Source organism: Sorex araneus, chromosome 3 (assembly GCF_027595985.1).
Source record: "Sorex araneus isolate mSorAra2 chromosome 3, mSorAra2.pri, whole genome shotgun sequence".
Classification (NCBI taxonomy): domain Eukaryota; kingdom Metazoa; phylum Chordata; class Mammalia; order Eulipotyphla; family Soricidae; genus Sorex; species Sorex araneus.
This window is the reverse complement of record NC_073304.1, coordinates 104,967,645-104,975,701: the sequence shown is the minus strand read 5'-3', so window position 1 is coordinate 104,975,701 and position 8,057 is coordinate 104,967,645. Positions and strand designations below refer to the sequence as shown.

The following is an 8,057-nucleotide window of genomic DNA, read 5'->3' as shown; positions in this document are numbered from 1 at the left end:
AGTTAAAAAAATTTTAGGGTAGATCATAACCAGTATCTATGAGGAAATAAAGAAAGTGGAATTCTTGTTTTTAACATCATCTTTACGATGATGAAGAGACTTTGGGAAACAATTGAATAAATGCACAAAATATTAACTATAGGGCTAGAGAGATATTAGGCATGGAGAGAGAGAGAGATTAGGCACAGGGATTAGGCACTTTGCACTCAGTAACAGGCAGACCACCCTGATTCATTTCCAGCACTGTTATGGTCTCCTAAGTATTACCAGGAGTGATCCCTGAGCACCACTGAATATGGCCTGAAAAGAAACAAACAAAAGTCAAGTATATATTTATTATCACTGTCACTGTCACTGTCATCCCATTGCTCATCAATTTGCTCGAGCGGGCACCAGTAACGTCTCCATTGTGAGACTTGTTGTTCCTCTTTTTGGCATATCAAATATGCCATCGGTAGCTTGCCAGGCTCTGCCATGAGGGCGAGACACTCTCAGTAATTTACCGGGATGTCTGAGAGGGGTGGGAGAATTGAACTCCGGTCGACAGCATGCAAGTCAAACGCCCTACCCGCTGTGCTATCACTCCTTGGTGTATACCTAAAAAAAAATTATATTTACATGCAAAACCTACATCTGGATGTTTAAAGCAATTTTTTCACCAAACTGTAAAAATTCAAATGTCTATCACTTTATGAATAGATAAATATAATATATTCAATTCACACAATTGAATATTATTTAGCAAGAGAATAAATGATACTCTAATCCATGGTATCTCATAGATGAATTTCAAACCTATACGCCAAAAAGAAAAGAGCCAAAGATTGAATTGTTTGAGTCAATCAAAAGATACAACTCAGTCTTAAAGAATATTAATTCTTGCAGGGTGCGGATGCTATGGAATTCTGGGTTCCTGTTTTAGTTTGAGTGATGCTGGCTACTCAAACCTTGTGTATAGTACAAACTACTCTTTTTTGTTTTCTACTAAAAAACGTTTATACTATTTTATTTACCGATGCATTTATTTTAAATTGCTGTGGTGGTCACTTCCCGAGGTACTTGGGCAGGCAGTGCCCAAAGCCTACCAGCACAATACTGAGCAATATTCGATAAATTTTCTGGGCTTCACTCATGCGTGAGGCTCGGCCCACGTGTCCGGAGAGTGGCCTGGAGCGTGGCGGTGGCTGGGTAGTGGATGTAGTGGGGGTCGGCCAGTGAGATATTTATGTGGCTTAGATAGAGTGGGGCGTCAAAGCCAGGTAAGCAAAACTTTGAGACCTTGAACTCTAGGTTCAACGAGACCTGGAAACAAGATCCTCTGTCTGCCTCCTCCAATCTCCGGAATCTGAGGCAGAGGTCCAATCCTCACACCCCACCCTACTCAAGCCAGAAAAATACCTCACTGGCCGACCCCCACTACATCAACTACCCAGCAACCGCAATGCTCTAGGACACACCATAAAACACTTAATACCCATTATTCCCGCACCATATTTGATAGGGTTCAAATTTGGTGTGAACCATAGTAACACCTCTAAGGGCAATTGGAGGCGACCCTAAAAGCCTCCATCCCTTTCAGAGAGCCCAGCAAGCTACCGAGAGTATCCCGCCCACACGGCAGAGCCTAGCAAGCTACCCGTCTCGTATTCGTTATGTCAACAACAGTAACAATTGGCCTCATTCACCTCTTACCTCTCATTCACCTCTCTCTCTGCCTCTCTCATATGGCAGCGTTAGGGAAGATGAGCAAAGAGAGGCTGAAAAAATCTTGGGGACAAACTAGACTGCCAAAAAGAAGAAAGACTAAAATGATTGTCTGTACTTTCAATGCACGGACACTGGCATCAGAAGCATCCATCGAGGACCTGATGGTGCAAGCGCAGAAGATCAAGTACGACATCATTGGTCTGACCAAAACGAGGAGACATCAATCACATCACACCATTTTCGACACTGGAGAAGAATTGTTCCTCGGAACATGCAACAACAGAGGTGTTGGTGGCGTTGGTGTCCTTGTCAACACGAACTTGGCCATGAGCATCGATTCATTCAAATGCCTAACAACCCAAATTGGACGATTAAGCTTGAATAGATGTGGCTCACTGCCTGCAGTTTCTATCTTTGTCATCTACGCACCAACTTCCAACTACGATGAAGAAGAAAGTGAGAGGTTCTGCATGGAACTGGAGAAGTTCTATACAGAAGACCACACCTTCTACAAGATCAGTGTTGGTGATTTTAATGCCAAGATAGGTCCAAGAAGGTCGCCCGAAGAATTCCACATTGGGACACATGGCCTAGAATGGAACGATCAGGGTGAGAGACTGTCTGAGTTCATCGTGTCGACCAAGACTATCCATGGTAACTCACAGTTCCAGAAGGCTGAATCTAAACGCAGGACATGGGAGTCTCCCAGTGGACAGTTCCACAATGAAATTGACCACATCATATTCAATCGAAGGTTTTGCCTGACCGCTGTCGCTGTTGTCCCAAAATTCCAAACGGGATCGGACCACCGTCTCCTTCGTGCAAAATTCTACTTCACAGAGCGGGGAGAAAAGTCTGCAAAATTTAAGTCTAAGAAGGCAACCCCAGAATGACCACCAACTGGGAGCTCTTTGGCACTATTGCAGCAACGTGGGAAGATGCCGTCCTTGACAACATTGACAAGGAATACGATCAACTGGTTCAGCACCTCCATGTCTGTGCCAAGAATGCCGAGAGTGAGAAAGCCACAAACAGACACCTGTCTTCGGAAACTCTCGAGGTCAATTGTCAACGTTATTTGGCACGAGCCTCAGGCAACCACAAGCTAATGTCCGAGCTCACAAAACTGTGCAGAGATGCGATAAAGGAAGACCTCAAAGAGAGAAGAGCAGCAGTGTTGGCCAATGTAGCAGAAGCCGGGAAAAGTTTTCTCAAGGCTCGCCTGTCCTCCGCCAACTACAAGACCAAGATGACTGCCCTCCGAGGTCCCGATGGATCTATCACATCTTCCAGAAAGGCAATGGAGAGGATTATTCATGACTTCTACTCGGATCTCTTTGACAGTCATGTCCACATGCCCACATACCAAGTTCTGAAGGATGGATATGTCGTTCCCAACATTCTCCCTTCTGAAATCCGACACACCATTTTCTTGATTTCATTGGTAAAGATGTGTACAGCACCTGGTCCGAACAAGGTCAGACCCGAACACCTGAAGAATCTGGCACCAGTACTCATCAATACACTGGCTCGACTCTTCACACGCTACCTGTCTGAATGCAACATTCCGTCTCAGTGGAAAACCAGTAGGACCGTTCTGTTGTACAAGGGAGACATCCACAACATCGGCAACTATCGCCCAATCTGCCTGCTCTCTGTCATCTACAAGTTGTTCACTCGTGTCATCCTGAATAGAATAGGCAGAACACTAGACAAAGGACAACCATGAGAACAAGCCGGGTTCCGAAGGGGATTCAGCATGATAGACCGTATCCACACAGTGACCAAACTCATTGAAGTTTTGCAAGAGTTCAAGATGCCACTCTGTCTAAAGTTCATTGACTTAAAGGCCTTCGATTCTGTTGAGACTGAGGCGGTCATAGAAACCCTGGCCAAAAAGGGCATTCAAATTCAGTATATCAAAATCCTCTGCGAGCTGTACTGTGGATTCACCACCAGGATCTCACCATTCTACAAGGAAGTAGTCATTAATGTAAAGAGAGGGGTATGGCAGGGTGATACCATTTCACCGAAACTCTTCAGTGCCGCCCTCAAGAACATGATGCGATGACTGGAATGGGAAGGAATGGGAGTGAAGATTTGCAACTACACCACCTCCGCTTCGCTGATGACATCGTTCTCATAACACCAATTATTAGCCAAGTGGCACAAATGCTGGCCGACTTCAACCACGAGTGTGGAAAGGTCGGATTGCAGCTGAATATCAACACTATGTTCATGAAAAATGAACTGGTCCCTGAAGCTCCATTTGCTTTCAGTGGAATGAACATATCCGAATGCAGCAGCTATGTGTGCCTGGGTCAAGAAATCAACATGAGGAATGACTTGGTGCCAGAACTGCACAGGAGGAAGAGAGCAACGTGGAATGCATTGAAGAAGTGGTTAAGAGAACAAAGAACCTCCAACTCTGGGCGCATCTTTTTGATTCCACCATTCTTCCTGCACTAGCATATGCCTCAGAGACCCAGGCCCTACGCAAACAGGATGAGAATGCTATTAGGGTATCCCAAAGAGGAATCGAAAGAGCTATGCTGGGAATATCATGTCTCACTCAGTGAGAGAAGGAATCCGGAGTTCTGACCTCCATCGACGGTCAAAAATCAGGGATGCTGTCTCGTTTGCCAAGGCATCAAAAATCAGATGGACCGGTCATGTAATATGATTCAGAGACGACCGCTGGAGTAGAGTTGTTACCAACTGGATTCCACGGGTTGTCAGTAGACCTCGTGGCCGCCCATCAACTAGATGGTCAGATTTCTTCATCAAATCCCTGAATGAACGATTTGAGGCTATTCCTGTTCCTGAAGCAAGCAGATATCATTGGGCTGCACTAGCATGCAACAGGGACAAATGGAGACATTACTAGCGCCCACTCGAGCAAATCGAAGATCAATGGGACTACAAGTGATACAAGTGATTTGATAAATTATGTGCTACCACAGATCAAACCCAGAGCCCTTCACATGCAAGGTATGTGTTCTACTATAAAAAATATATGCCAGGGGGCAGCCGGAGGAGAGCCCTGGCAGCTCTCCCCATAGGCTGCCCAGGTTCAGGGGTCAGTCCCAGGCTGCTCGCCCAACCGGGGAAGCCCAGGCCACGAAGCAGACGGAAGAGGAAATGAGGGCCAAGCTGCTTGATTGATCAGTTCCCATTTATTTAGTTCTCCCTACGTCCCTGTTCCAGTCTCTCTGAGGTCCCCATTCTAGTCTCACACTGCCTCTCATTCTGGTCTCCTCCTGTCTCTCCGCGCTCAATCTCTCAGCCTGGGTTCTCTCGTTCTCTCTCTCCCAGCACTCTTTCTTCCTAGACACTCATTCCTCAATCCCAGCTCTCTAGGTTCTCCTTCCCACTAGTCTCTCCCCTACTTTTCTCTCTGGGCCCAGATATACCCAGCAAAATCAACATAAGAAAGCCCTTCCTGAGGTCCCATCAGGTTCAAAGGAAACATTGTCTAGAGGTATTCCAAAGCCCTTCCTCACTGAGAGCAGGCAAAATACCTCTTAAGGTGTTTTTCTCCTTTCCTCAGTCCAAAAACTCAGTCAATATCTTAATACTAGCTATTTTTGTAAGGACACAGTAAGAGATGCATTGAAGCTTGTAGGGCAACTCTCCTGGAAACATCTTGCCACAGACTCCGACTACAGCGCTCAGGCCAGATTAATCATTCCTAACCTTAGCAGGGTCCAAATCTAGTTAGTGCTTTTTGGATCACGACAGCATTTGTCCATGACCAAGCTCTTAACTTGTACTTAAGCATTAGGTGCTTTGGCCAGGCCATCTCGATGTCAAGGTAGCACATAACTCACTGCTTGCCCTGGGTCCATCCCATCCCTCATCGGGATCCTGCTTTTGGGAGTGCTTGGAAGTAAGGGCAGCTGAGGCTTAGGTCAAAAGAATAGATGCCCAGGAGGAAAATATCATGTAAAGTCAGATGACTCCAGGTTACAAAAGCGTAGCATTTACTATCTTCCTGTGCCCATACAAAAGGACATTGCTCTGAACAAACTATGCAAAGGACTCAAGGAAAAGAGAAAAACAATATTTACAAGTCAACAGAGCACAAAGAAAGAAGTTACAAATAAATGCAGAGGAAAAGGAGCACTGTGATGGGAACAACCCAATAAACCTAAACTATCTGAGGCTATATTATCCTGCATCCTACCACTTGAATCAGACATCTGACTTTACATCATTAAAGGGTGATTAAGACTTATGCATGTAAATTATATCATGTAAAAGCTGAAATTTTCAAATCTGGCCAGTGAATTATTAAGGAAGAAGTCCTTATATAAGCCCATCTAGCCTATGAACCCTTAAGGCATATTATGCATTCCTAGATGACATTACCACTCTTGTTCATATATGTTACTTTTTTTAATCTACTTTGCTTACTATTTAGATTCTGCGTATGATTACTTTTTTCAAACACAGTACACATCAAATTAAGTCTGAAAATGTTCTGGTGTCCTGGCTAGACAAGAAAAGTTGCATGTGTTCAGACACCACCAAGATTTCTCAATGGCTCAATAAAATTTAAAATTGCAGTTAAGTTTTATCTTTCTACATCCATATGTACAACAAGTTTGAATACATGACTGGTGGCAGCACTTGGCCTAAGTTACCTCCCTGATATATGCTTAAATTTGAACTTTTTAACTGGTTTTGTGACCCTTTACAAAAATCTACCAAGTTACTTTCTACTTGAGCAGGTGTGTTGTTGAAGCTTTTTGTTTGATTTTTACTTGAAGATATGCTGACAGAAATGATAACATAATCATCTTAGTGACTTGGACATTAGTAAGTAAACAAGAGAGCAATGCAGGAAGAGTGAATCTATTACATTGCATCAGATTTGATTTGGCAGGTCTATCTGGCATGAAAATGAACCAGAAGTTGAAATTTAGTAAATACGGCAATGCTGTTTGTAAAGAATCTGGCTCCATCTTAGGATCTAAGAAGGGAAATATAATCTGTGAAGCATGATGCATCTCCCACACTGTTTTGCTATCCTTCACAGTCATCTGTCAGCTCAGACCTTCAGCCCATCATCTGGAGCATGAAACCCTCTAATTGTTTCCCTGTTTATATTAAAACAATTCATCTGCAAATCCCAGTAGGCATCTTTCTAAAGTGAAATGTTTCCAACCTAGAAGTACATACAAGGTAGCAGCAAATGGTTTGTGAAGGTAGGAAGTGGCTGTCTATCAGAGCAACTGGCACTGCTAAACTCCTGAGAGTACTTGACAACATATTGACTGTCAACCGAGAATGTTTTAATGGGAATCTTAAATATGTTAAATGAAGAAAGGCCTGTGGTTCTCCACAACAAGTAAGAACTAATCTACACAACTATGGAGGTTAAAGGAAGTATAATGGAGGCCCTTGGGAGAAGGAGACAAGTACGCTAGTTACCAATATGGTATTGGAATTAAGTCTCAGGGTGTTAGAATCAGGTGCAAGGAAAACTCCATCATTAACAGAGTAACAGTATTGTAAATCACAGAACTTCATTTATTTTTTTAAAAAGGCTTTAAGAAAATTTTAAAATTTGCAAGCACAATCTGCAGATTGTAAAGATACCTCAGTTGGAGATCTTTATTTTTAGTGGTTTTGTGACCCTCATGACTTTGTGTTGATGGAAGTCTCGCAGTGTTACAAGACATTTCATTAGGTAGCAACAAATGCTGTGCTACAGGTTTTCCTTCATTTAATATACTTGAGACTCCCAGTGTCAATCAGTTGTGGAGTTCTCTCAGGAGTTCCAGTTCCTTTGGTAAGCAGTCACTCATCATCCCCATATGCCATGGCTCCCTTGGACCTGACCCTGTGGACCATGGACCTTTGTGTACTTGTTTCCCAACTGACACATTTGTGTTTTCTTACTGTGTGGACAACTCCTTTCATAGTCCAAGTCAAATGCCGACCACCCTTCACTGAGCATCATAGTGATTATTTGTACTAATACCTACTTCCTCCTCAAACCCTTAGTTCTAAACTACCAGTGTTCAATTACCATGCTTTCTCTTTACTTTCTGCTATCCCCCTCCATTTGTATGTTGAAATCTTATGCTCCACTTTCAATATGCTAGTATTAGGAAGAGGGTTTTTGAGTGGAAATTAAATCATAAACAAAGAACCCACATAAGTTGAATTTATATCCTTACATAAAAGACAGAGTCTCTTGCCCCTGCACCTGCCTGTCTTCACTGGTGCTCCTTGGAGCAGATCGGGTTGAGTTCCCCCCACAATCCCAACCCTGAGCAGAGCCCTGGCATCCAAAGACCCCTGGAACCCAGCCACAGCCAGCCACAGCCATGCTCAAGGCC

General features: G+C 43.7%; 1 pseudogene; it reads left to right on the top strand.

Annotated features, from left to right (window-relative positions):
* Nucleotides 1-1,808: 1,808 nt before the first annotated feature.
* Nucleotides 1,809-4,163, top strand: LOC129403369 (uncharacterized; annotated as a pseudogene).
* Nucleotides 4,164-8,057: the final 3,894 nt, after the last annotated feature.